This window comes from Pleurodeles waltl, chromosome 2_1 (genome assembly GCF_031143425.1).
Source record: "Pleurodeles waltl isolate 20211129_DDA chromosome 2_1, aPleWal1.hap1.20221129, whole genome shotgun sequence".
NCBI lineage: Eukaryota > Metazoa > Chordata > Amphibia > Caudata > Salamandridae > Pleurodeles > Pleurodeles waltl.
In genome coordinates, this window is record NC_090438.1 from 480606530 (window position 1) to 480618917 (window position 12388).

The window sequence follows — 12388 nt, forward strand, 5'->3', positions numbered from 1 at the left end:
GGGCACAGGGTTCTGATTTTTTGGTCTGATTCACAAAGGCCTGTATGCGTGCCTAAAAGAGCATTCCTACAGTACAAATTCCCATACACTTAAATGTTTTTGTGGATTCACTCTGATATAATCATGAAAGCAGGGTGCCTGAGATCTTTGTTCCTTTCTACTGTAGGATTCCTCCAGCATGGTAACAGCCTTAGAGAGCCTGGACAGTAAAGAATTATGCAGTGAGGCAGAGGATAAGAGTTGTGGGACTCCTGAGGCTGCACATTCTTCTCCAGACCGTAGTGATCCTGTCTCTTCTTCACCTGTGGAAAAGCCAGACACTCAATTTTCAAAACGTGCACCTGTCAAAGACAGCGCAACACAGACACCGAGGTCAGTGAAAGAGAACATTAAATACCATTGTTGTTTTACTGTAATTATAGTTTTGAACCGACGACAGAGCATTTCGGATAACAGATCTCAGCGCAGGGTTCATCAAGCTGTACTTCAGGATCAATCCAAGATCACCAAATACTGCCACACTTAGAGGGGGGAGACTTATTTTTGTTTTGAAAAACACATTTATTGTGAAGGGTTTAGAATTCATAATTTTAAAAAATTAATGAATGGTTAAGAATTCTATTATTGCGAAATGATTTCTGTCACCGGATAGTAGACAGGAGAGCATACAACTCATCTGATCACCTAGTTCTGTTTGACAACACATTTAGTGTAAGAAATTCTTACCCTGTCACCTATCTTCTACAAGAAATATTCCTTGGGTACATTCAGGACACTTTCCACCTGCATGCCTCTCCACTGGAGACCTTCATGGGTCTCTTCAGAATTGCTTTTCCCTGGGGACCTTATTTCCAGATCGGGTGATATAATGTATTTAATTTTAGACAAAGCATAAAGCAGATTTGACAAGAAAGGTCGGAAGAGAATAGTTTAAGAAGAAGGACTGGACGATTATAAAGGGGACAAAGATAGAAAGGCAGTAGAAAACTCCAAGCTAAGATCAATGAGCTGAGTTGAGTCACTTCTCAGCCGCCAGTATGCAAACTGGAAAACGTGTCCTTTTTGGCTCCTGACCCAGGTTTCTTTTCAAACCGGATTAGAAAGAGAAAAGTTTTTAGGCCGAGTTAAATTGCTAAAGTTGTATTGAAGTAGAAAGAATGATGTCCAGCAGCCAGCTAGCACCGCGTTACCGGAGAGGTTTATCTAGCTGGTCATTTACTGGAGGCGGGGTCTGAGAGAGCATGGTCTACTTATAGAGGATCTCTCAGTAAAATGTTCAACTTAATTTCACGTGGGCATCGAGATAGACAGAAACTCCTCCATCAAATGAAAAGAAAGGATGCGCATTATACATGTGTGGGTGCATTTTTTATATATTTTTTACACCTCATCTCATTTTCCATTCCTTATATTAGTGTTTCTGTATGCTCTGGTAATTTTATGACCCGGATCTGCCAAGAGGTAGACAGCAGTTTCTAATAAGTTAAGTGACTTTTTTCAAGTTTCATGTTTTGTTCTGGCTTTCTCTGCTTCTTTCCTGATGATACCTTAGGTTGTGTGGTTCACAGGATATTGACATTTCCAATATTAAACATGCTATAGCTAGCAAAACACTAATACTTCACCAGCTTGAGCAAGAAGTACATAGGTTTACTGAAAAAGACTAGTCCTCGAGCCAACATGATATAAATAGATTTACATTTTTCTGCATATGATGTAATGTGGAAGCGAGAAAAGGAAATTGTACTCTCGCAAAAATGGTGAGTTGCTGGAATCTTATGTCTTCTCGGGCATGAAAGGATTCCAAATCCTCAAAAAGCACAACATATTTTACATAATAGTGCCTTCGTCCTCAGTAATTTGCTATCTTATTTACAACTGCATAGATATTTGAAATACATAACTGATGGGCAAGGCAATGATTCGGTAAGGTTTTACCATATATAAACATAACACTAATTGTAATTAATGAATAATTCTATTTACGTTTTATAATTCTTCATAGTCTTTCTCTTGAAATGACTCCTGGATGACAAACACATTGTTTCTAATTGTTTTTGTATTTCAGGCATATGCCCTTCATGTTTAAGTGGTGAAATGTTTTCTGTTTTCTACTTTTGTGTCTATTTCATCTTCCATGTACTACTGAGAGTATGTGCGTCTGTTTTATTGCAGATGTGTAAGTGAGTGAGTACAAGCATGAGTCAGTGGGTGGGTGAATTAATGCAAGAGTGCAAACAAGAGTGTAATAGTGCAATAGAGACAATTAACCTTATGTTCTTGTGAGTGTCAGGTTTAGTTATGCCTCCTCTCATTGGATCTTAGCGCCGTGATACTACATAAGTGTAATCCGTTTCTGTGCTATACCAAAATACTCGTAACTCGTAAATCTTGTACTGAGTCAAGGTGGCGAAAACAATGCGTCTAAATATAGTAGTCATCTTAGAATGGTAAAATAATCAAGCACTGGACCATTCCATTCCAAAATGCCATCCAATTTAGAACAATTTAGTAATAGTGGAGCAAGATACAGCACACTTCAGGTGATACGAGTGGAAAGTGAGAGGTCTTGTAGGAGTCTCTGGGGAGCTGCAAAATGCTAATATTATAGTTGGGAGAAATGAGAAGTAACCTTTAAAAATGTTACATTAATAGCCTGGCCGCCAGCCCAGATACTGAATTGCAGTCATTCTGCCGGATGGGATCAGGGAAAATGCTGTTTCGCACAGGCCAATAAAGCTAATGACATAAAAAACATAAGCCCATAGCCCTTTGCAGTATGATGTCTATGACGCTCAAGGAGACAGCAGAGGTCTTAGTCAAGGACTCTCTGTGTATGCATATGTATGCAGAGTTAATGTCTTTTTTGTTACTAGGGACTGGCAGACTCTCCTAAGAGGCCCAGCAAGGATCATCATAGTGAAAATTGTTTACCACCATGGTTTGTCAGAAGAGGTCACCGTCATAGTGGAAGTCTTCTACCACCATGTTTTGTCAGAAGAGGTAACCAACATTTGCTTATGTTGGACCTCGCCCTTTCTGCAGGGTCAATCCCCAGACTTTTTGCCTTCTCCTATTTTTCTGACCCTTTTTGTCTGACGTTATGACTCTGGTCACTTTGTCACTGCTAATCAGTGCTAAAGTGCATGTGCTATCCCTTGTAAACTTGATATGATTGGATTATACCTGATTGGCACATTTAATTTACCTGTAAGTCTCTTGTACAATGGTATTCCTATTCCCAGGGCCTGTAAATTAAATGCTGCTAGTGGGCCTGCAATGCTGTAAAGTAGCCTTTCAAGCCTGTCTTAGGCCTGCTAGAGCAGGACCTGCATGCGCAGTTTGCTGCCACAGGGACCTGGCATTTAAATTTACTTGCCAGGCCCAAAACTCCCCGTTTACTACATGCAAATCACCCCTGAGGTAGGCCCTAGCTAGCCCTAAAGGCAGGGTGCTATGTATGTAGAAGGCAGGACGTGTCTGGTTGCGTGGCCTGTCCTCGTAGTGACAAAAAGCCTATTTGGGTTCTCACTGCTGTGAGTGCTGCCTTCGCATAGGATTGCATTGGAAATACCCTGTCTTATGTGTGGGGGTATTGTCTGATTTATTAGGGGTAGCGTAGGCATGTTTGGTATGGTTTGTAATGGTAGTGAGAAATGCTGCTTACTGGTATAGGTGTTTTTTTGTTATCATTATAGAAATGCCACTTCTAGAAAGTGAGCATTTCTCTGTGTTTATAACTGGTATTTTGCAGCTTGACTCCAATCCACGTCTGGGCAGAGTGACTGTTGGGCCTTGTGCATAACTTTCAGCCTGCCTGTACACAGGGATGGTGGAGGTGTCCCAGAGGTGAATCTGCAATTTGAATGGTCTTCCTGGGCTGAGAGAAGGGGGAATCAGGTCATACATGTATCTGTAAAGGCTGTGCCCTTGCCTCACACAAAGGGCTTGTTTACCCACAACTGATGTTTGGAGCCTTTGCTGGAGGGAAGAGGGGGCACTCCCAGAACCAGTTGTAACTGGTTGGAACCTCCTCTCCCCTTATTTGTTAACCCACTACAAAACTGAGTATAAGTACAGGGGATTTTTTCCCCACAATTGGGAACCCTTTGGAACTGAAACATACTTGTAACTGGACACGGAATGCTGGAGGGACTCACCAGGAACTGCCTTGGACTGCTGCTGCTGTGCTGACCTGTGACCTGCTGGGTCACTAGGAGGAACTGCTTGCTTCCATCTTGTGCTGGCCTGCTGCTGGACCCTGCCGCTCTGTCGATGTGACCTCCACACCCAGAGCACCCAACTGGGAACACTATGGATGTGAAGGTCTCGTACATTCAGTTGAAAATCTACAATCCCCAGGGTTTATTCTAGATGATAACCAACACCAAAACCATTGCTTGTTATGTTAATCTGTGAGATTCCATGTAACAAAAGATGAGTCTACATCCTTCAACATAATGTAATAACAATCGACCATTAAAGGCTCATTGGCTTTCGTTCTCATTTCACAATAAAGTAAGTCAAAGCTACTACCTTTACTTTTCATAAGAAAAAAAACAGAGCAGACCTATGGCATCTGACATAACTTCTGAATGAACCATTCCAAATATAGCAGGGATCTCCAACCTTTACTTTAATAAGTGCTACTTATCTTCAATGAAAATTGTCACAGCCTACTAATAATATTAGAGCTGTAATAGTGATCAAGTCAGACAAGATTACATTAGTGGCCACCAGGAGTAGGATTACGAACAGAGATCACCTTAATGCTTCAGGCAATGTGTAATGCCTCTTAATGATTAATACAAACCAGATGTAGCTGCAATGTCCTCGGCACCAAAGTCATAATATTAGTAATAAGCCTCCCCAGTGTCTCATGCTTTATCACTGAAATATCAGATTTAATTTTTTTCTAAACATCAGTGTTGGACTTGGCACTCTCTGCTGGGTAATCCCCAAACATTTTGCCTTCACCCCTCCTATATTGATGAATTTGTTGGCCTCAGGACTCTGTGAACTGTACTCCTGCTAACCAGTGTTTAGTGCTTGCTCTCTCTCATTTAAACATACTAAAATTGGCTTAATCTGTTTCCCATATTTAATTTCCTCATAAGTCCCTTGAAAAGTGGTATACAATATACATAGGGCATGGAAATGAAATGCTACTAGGGGACCTGCAGCACTTATTGTGCCAACCACTTAAGGAGCCCTTAAATCATGCTCCACATCTGCCATTACAGTTGAAATGCAGTTTTAAACTGACATTTTTATTTGACAATCTAACCCACTTGCCAAGCCATAAACCTCCTTTTTATTATATTCAAGTCACCCTTAAGGTAGGGCCTAGGTAGCCCATAGAGCAGGCTGATTTATTATTAAAAAGTTGGACATGTACTTTTAAGTTGTACATGTCCTGGTAGTGCAAGACTCATAAATTCGTTTTTCTATTCTGCTAGGCCTACCACTCCCATAGGTTGCCTTATTACATTTAATAAATGCTAACTTTAAATTGAGGACAGGAAACATGATGGGTTTGGTGTCTAGAAAATGTAGTTTGAAACCCTCTTTAATGGTAAAGTCAGATTTAACCTACAACTTTGAAAGTGCCACTTTTAAAAAGTTGGCATTTCCTGTCTTAGTTTGGTGCCTGAAGCCTGTTCCTTGGTCACATGACTATGTGTAATTGGCAGTTGGACATTTTTTATTCCTTCCAGTCATCCAAACAATAGAAGGATAAGGTGTGCCTAGAGTGGTAACCACTGGCACGATGGCGGGACTGAGCTCGGCACAGCCCCACTTGCAACTGAATAGGCTGTGCTCTGCCTTCACTTAAAGGACTTGTCACCCCTGCATTGTTCTTGCAGACAGCCAGGAGCCAAGGCAAAGGAAACAGGAAAGTTCAAGCACTTCAAAGGGAATTCTCTGGAAACTTCTATTTCAAAGAAGGTAACAGATAAAAAAAATATTATCCTAAGATCCACTCTTCAGTTCACTTTCTGGACCTCCAGAAGGACCCTCAGAGTACTGTCTGCTGCTGCGGCCTGCTGTGCACTCCAGAAGACTTCTTTCATGCACATGGAAGAACTGTTTTGCTCCTTGAAAGCCTGTATTGAATGCTAAGAGCCCTGCTCTTCTGCTTGAGCCCTGTTCGACTGCTTGAACCCAGGGCTACCAGAGTGGCTCCAAGGGCTAGCTGGCTGGCCTCCTGATAAGAGCCTTAGGGACAGCAAAGGCTCCAACTATCTTGAACCCACTCCAGGATCCAGCCTGAGTGAGTACTAAGTCCCTAAGTGGTTCCCCTTGAGGTACTGGGTTTTTCAGAACCGGTACTGATCCGGTAACCCAGCGGTGCCAGGGTACACCCAAAGACCTCGGGTACTTTCCTGATTCAGACTACAGAAACTCAGAGTCTTCTAGGTGAAGTCAAAGATCGAATTTATTGGCTGCAACCAATTGACAAGTGTCCTAGAAGTACAACAGCACGATTTGTATGTTCTCAGGAGACTGTGTGTCAATGCAAAATCAGGTTTCCTTATATACAGTTTTTTAAGCTTCAGGCAAACATTCTTGACATTTTGGTTGGTCATTCACATGTTTTCACTACAAAGGAAAAACCAGTGTCATGATGAAACCTCATATTTCATGTCATCCAGCCCATAATAAATTACCCGGCAAGGCCTAGAATTTCACATCAGATAAGTGTGGACCCCCAATAAAAACGGGCACCTCCCCCTCGTAAAGTAAGAAGAAGAAAAGAGCAGGTGCAGGTGTGAGCAAGTTAGGCAGGGTGTGTGAGCGATAATAAGGGTTTCATGGCCTGCTGTGCCTTGATGCTATCTGATTCGGCCACTGGGAGAGGGACTGACCAAACAGGTTTGGCCTGAGGCAATGGTTCCAGCTTGCCCAGGTCAGAGAAAAGTCAATCAAGGTGTACGTGTCCTTGGAATCAAATCTGACTGTATTATAAGCCTATGTGAGGGCAACTTTTCAAAATGGCTGCCGTGTATAAAATGGGAGCCACGAGTGCAGGACGAAAATGGCGATTTCGAGGTGAAAACGCTGCTGGAATTGAGCAAAAATGCTCATGCTTAGTGTACTAGTCATTATCGGTCTTTTGATACTAAAATCGTACTGCTGTGGCAAAGTAAATTACATGGGTCCAGAATTTTTAGAACCACAAACCCTCCTTTTGCCCTTACATAGACAATAAACCTATTCTCATGCTAATCTGAGTCCAGGTCTATGTTTATAAGGCCATGGAGATCTTGCTGGAGCAAAATTCTAGTACTTGGTAACTCTCTCTGGACAGGGCTCCTCGAACATGAAGTAGCACAAAAAGGCCACATATGGCAGGACAAAATAAGGAATACCTCTATCTGCAGTAGGTGGCATAAGATCACACACCCAACAATTAGTGATGTTCACTACTAACTAGTGTTGATGCAGAAGCTGTACAAAAGAATTGCTTACGAATTCTGATCTAACCTGCTCATGTTCAGGAAAAGGGTGAAAAGAGTGCAAAGAAACAATAGTAGGAAAAGACATAGGTTGGGAAGTGGGTGCAGAAGTCAATTGAGTAGAGAAAAACAATCCTACCCATAAATGACAACGTCATGTTTAAAAGACACTAGAAAACACGTTATTAAGAACATATAGACAACGGGAGAAAGTAGTGACCACTATGAAATAATAATTTTTCACAACCCTAACCAAAAAGCAAATCCTAAAATTATCTAGTAACATTTTTAGGGCTCCTCTGCATTTCAGTAATTTTTGTATGTTCAGGTGGAACAGTGGTGACTCTCATCAATGCTCTAAGGTGAAAAGGGGGTACTCTTTCCACAGAAAATGGACTTTATTCTGCTTTTACTAAACAGAATAGTACTTTAAAACAATGCCAGCAAAACAATCAGTCTCCTAACACCTAGTCTATACAATCACACGGAAACCTCTTGTGAAACCAACTATGCCCAGAGTCCGTTCAAAAAGCCTCTCTGGCAGGCTTCTATTGTCCATCAAATTTTCTTTTGTTGTTTTCTTTCACATGGGCCTCTCAATTCAGGCCTCTTCGTGAGAAAATACTGCTTAGTTGGAGTGCCCTCCTGGCAAACACCCACAGCTCACTCGAAAGTCTCAATGTCTTAAAGCAATGCACCAGTGTCTCTCCTCTGTGGCAGACACTACAAACAATGTGCTCTTCATTGATCAAGGGCACAAATCATCTCGTGCAGACGCAAGCACCATTAATTGGGAAATAGCTCAAGCTCAGCAGCACTTTCAGACTCCAACACTCATTATTTAGTGTCAGAGGACGCTCAAGCTGCTCTTTCATGGGCACCACAATATAGTGCCTTTTTCCAAACTTGAAATCTCCGGTGCACTGCCCTTCTTCCATTGGAGCAAAGAAAAGGGGGTGTGTGGCCAAAACTCAGGCCAAGGTGCTCAAGGGATTGCACACTGTCAGAGGTTACCAGCACATGACAGGTAGAGAAATGAAACCTCAAAACAGCTCTGCCATCAACAACAGGAATCCTTCTCTTTAGCTCCTTTACACTGAAACTTTGGCTCTGCGATGTCCAACGCCGTCTGATGGAGCAAGTACGATACCATGCGCTGGCGATCCCTGTCCAGCTTTGCTACTTTCTGGGTGCTGAGACTGTAGGGCCAAGACGTCTTTCATCTGTAGCTGTCACTGAAGGGAATTAGGCTTAAATCAATGTCCTGCAGGTTATTATGACTTGATACCCGCAGAATCTAGTGACGTAGGAAATGTGCCACAGTTGTTAGTTTCCTTCAATTTAGTAAAAAAAACAGTTCATGGTTTTTAACAAGGGGACTGCAAGCAGGTGGTCTGCAATCTTCAAAGGAGTAGCCATACACCATGGGCATAAAATACAAAGACAAAGGCAGAAGGGCAAAACAGGGTCTCTAGCATCTTTAATTGGGTTCTCCCCATTATTCTCTGCCATCTATAGCTACATGAGAATTCTATCTGAATGGATTTCCTCACACAGTGGCATTGTCTAATGGGGTAAACACATATTTGCCTCAATGATTAAGTCTAGGTGTTCCTCCTTACCTTAGAACATCTCAATAGAGAAATCACATGATACCGATTATCAGGGACATGTAGAAACCTTCCTTTAAAAACTGTGCATCAGGTGCACTATGCAATACACAGGCTAATAGTCAAATGTGCAAACAAAAAGACAAGAACTAGAGGGTCCTGATATTTGCATGATTAGGACACATCTGATCCCACCAAAAATTAAAGTAGCAGGAACAGAAGGGAACCGAAAACCAAATTAAAATAGACATTGAAAATTCGTCATGTTCAAAAAGGTAAACATAAGATATCTCCTATTGAGATGGAAAACTTGTCTTACTATAATATTGAGTCAGTTAACCAGTCTATCTCTACCCTGACAGTCAGGCTGGAAAACATTGAAGCAGGCCTAAGGCAAATTCTTGAAAACCAGTCTGGTCATACCAAAGGGAATTATACATAACATGGGGGTCCCTGGTACATCACTGCAGTCTGGAAATGTGAACCTGAACAATACATCAATAATAATAAAAGGGCTGACTGGTGAAAGGAATTCGAAAAAGAGAAATGGGACTAGGACATAGCTAAAATCTCAATAACTAAGCATGATGCGACATTGGTCAGGGGAAGTAACAAAAGAAAAAATCTATAGGAAGAACAAAAAAAATTATTTGGGTGATAGTCAGGCATGTGACACAACACCGAGAGTACGGGTTATACACAAAGGCCAAAGTTACACAAATTTTAACTCTACCGTTGGCGACTACAACATATACGGTACTCCTAGCTAATGTTTCAGTTCCTTCTTCAGGAAAAAATGAAAACCAAGTTTTCTTTTAAGGAACGAAAGCCATATGCTACTTAGGAAACACAACATCATTAACTAATGTAATATAGAAATTAGGCCACCTTGAGTCACAGATCTATAATTTCATCCTTAGGTCCAATCAAGGATACATAAATGTAGGGCTGCCTGTTCCTTTAAGGGAAGGGGCAGTAACGTGACTAACTGCAGGTGACACACTTTGATCCTGTATATCTCTTTTTATTTTCCTTCAATACCATTATAGCCAAATAGACATTCACTGGTGAAGTGTTGTCTTTTATGTTCACAGCATGAAATATCATTATCTGTGGAATTTAGTAACCAGAACAAGTTCAACCAACTGTTGCGTAGCGATGGGCATTGTCATGACCATCCCCTCACAACACAGGGGAGCTTGTAATAGTATCAAAAGCAGCAACAAACATGCAAAAAACAAATACAAAATAATAAAAACGCACAAAACGTCAAGCCATCAGATATACTTGCTGTGTATCAAGCACAAAAAGCATAGACAAAACAATAGCATGTGTGAATAAGCGGTGACACACAACACCATGTCATGTACTTTATGCACTGTAAACCTGCAGCCCAAAACCCAATATTTGGGCCTGTTTAATTTGTCAGGTTTAAAATCCTTACCCTCCTTTTGACAGTAGATCACCAGGCAATGGAAATCTGCTGTCAAATATAACTTTACTGTTTCTCTTCTAACATACAGGACCAGCAAGAACAATTCATGATAGGACCAAATACATGAAAATAAATTTCCATTACTTAACTGTTACCCTCTTGTCAGTTACTTCGCAACATCAAGCCACCTTAGTTTTACCTTTCTAAAAGTAAAAATTGTTACACTGACACTCCATATTAATTTGGCACCTACAATTTCCACTGTGAAAAATAAGTCTTAATTAGCAAATCGTTCTCATTAAGGCATGTAGCCTTCAAAATTTGAGAAAAGGGCTGCATCTTATTTTCTGTCTAAGACTTAATGCAACACTTCGTTTTCTGTCAAATAAAAGCAACTAGCAGGCATCATTTTATTTTTTTAGAGCGGAGACACAAATGTATCAGTTCTGCAGAGCATTTAACATGATGTTGGGACTTTCGAAGAAACCCCTTTTTTTTTATATTTTCCCTTTGGAATTAAGTTCTTTAATTGTATTGTTGTTCTTCTGGAGAAACCAGAAATCCCACTTTTAGAGGCCCGTAGGGTCATTCTGCCTTTTTCAGAGACAAGGCCCTAATTTAAAAGGTCACAAGTGTCAACACGACAGCCTCCTCCATTGTTTATGGGAAAACTAAAGATAGCATCTCAGCAGCATGACTTGAGCCAGCCTCTGTAGCTCTCCTAGCTTCTGCCACTCTGAATCTGTCAAAGACAGTAGGCCTTTCTATTTTCCTTCTAACCTGCAATAATTCACTCTATTTAAAAAAAATAATTTTTCCTTTTTAGGCGCTAAAAAAAATTATCTCTATTTCCAGATTATTAAACTACATTTACTGTGAATAATTCACAAACCTTAATAACACACATACCAGTTGTTAGAATAAATGCTTGTTGCAGTCCCATGCAATGGTACATATTTCATCAACCTCGAATGAATGAACGTCTCAGTAGGCCCAGCTGAAGTTAGAACCTTCAACCTTGATATTAAAACAAGCCTTTGTACTGGCACATTGACTCATTGAATCATAAGAAGGCACAACCTGCAAATATATATCAAACCTAAATGTATGCATTTACTGAAGCCTGAGACACTTTAAAAAGTACTCTGAATGAAAGAAAATGCAGTTTAAACAGTGCTTTTGCCCAAAATCGACTTTGATATTTTAGGCATTAAAAAATCAATATCCTACAATTTTCTTGCATAATATGCATTACCAGAATGTCTATTACACAATCCATGAGTCAGCCATTGAAAATATTAACTTATACTTTATAGAAATTAGCTTGTTTGCTCCTGCGCCAAGGGAAAATTGCACATACAAATGTCATTTTAGCGGTGCAACATAACTTAAATTAAATTTTAATGTTAGGAGGTCATAGTATAGGTATTAAGCTTTATAAATATTAAAAAACGATTTTGAAAGGCACTTACTTTTTTAAATAATTTTTCCATAATTAATAATTTTCTGTAAAAAAAAATAAAAACCCAATTATTCTTTTTTTTGTGATAATTCCACATATAAAAGCAAGCTGCATCCCTTGCCTATTATTTGGGATACATTAACTCACAAGCCTAAGCGCATAAGCCTAACTTGAAATGCGTCACATTTTTGAGCCACTTTCATTTAAAAGGAAGGTTATGCAAAATTCCACCCATGTTTAACTGGGAAAGTGCTGGCTGAATTGAAAATAGATAATTTCGTTTTTTTGGGGGGGGCCCTATTTATATCTATTGAATGTGTTTTCTAATTTATTAAGCATTTAACGGCAGTTTTGTATATGTGCACAATTGCTCATTCTATAAATTAAAGAGCAACATATAGCTATGTTAGCACATCACATG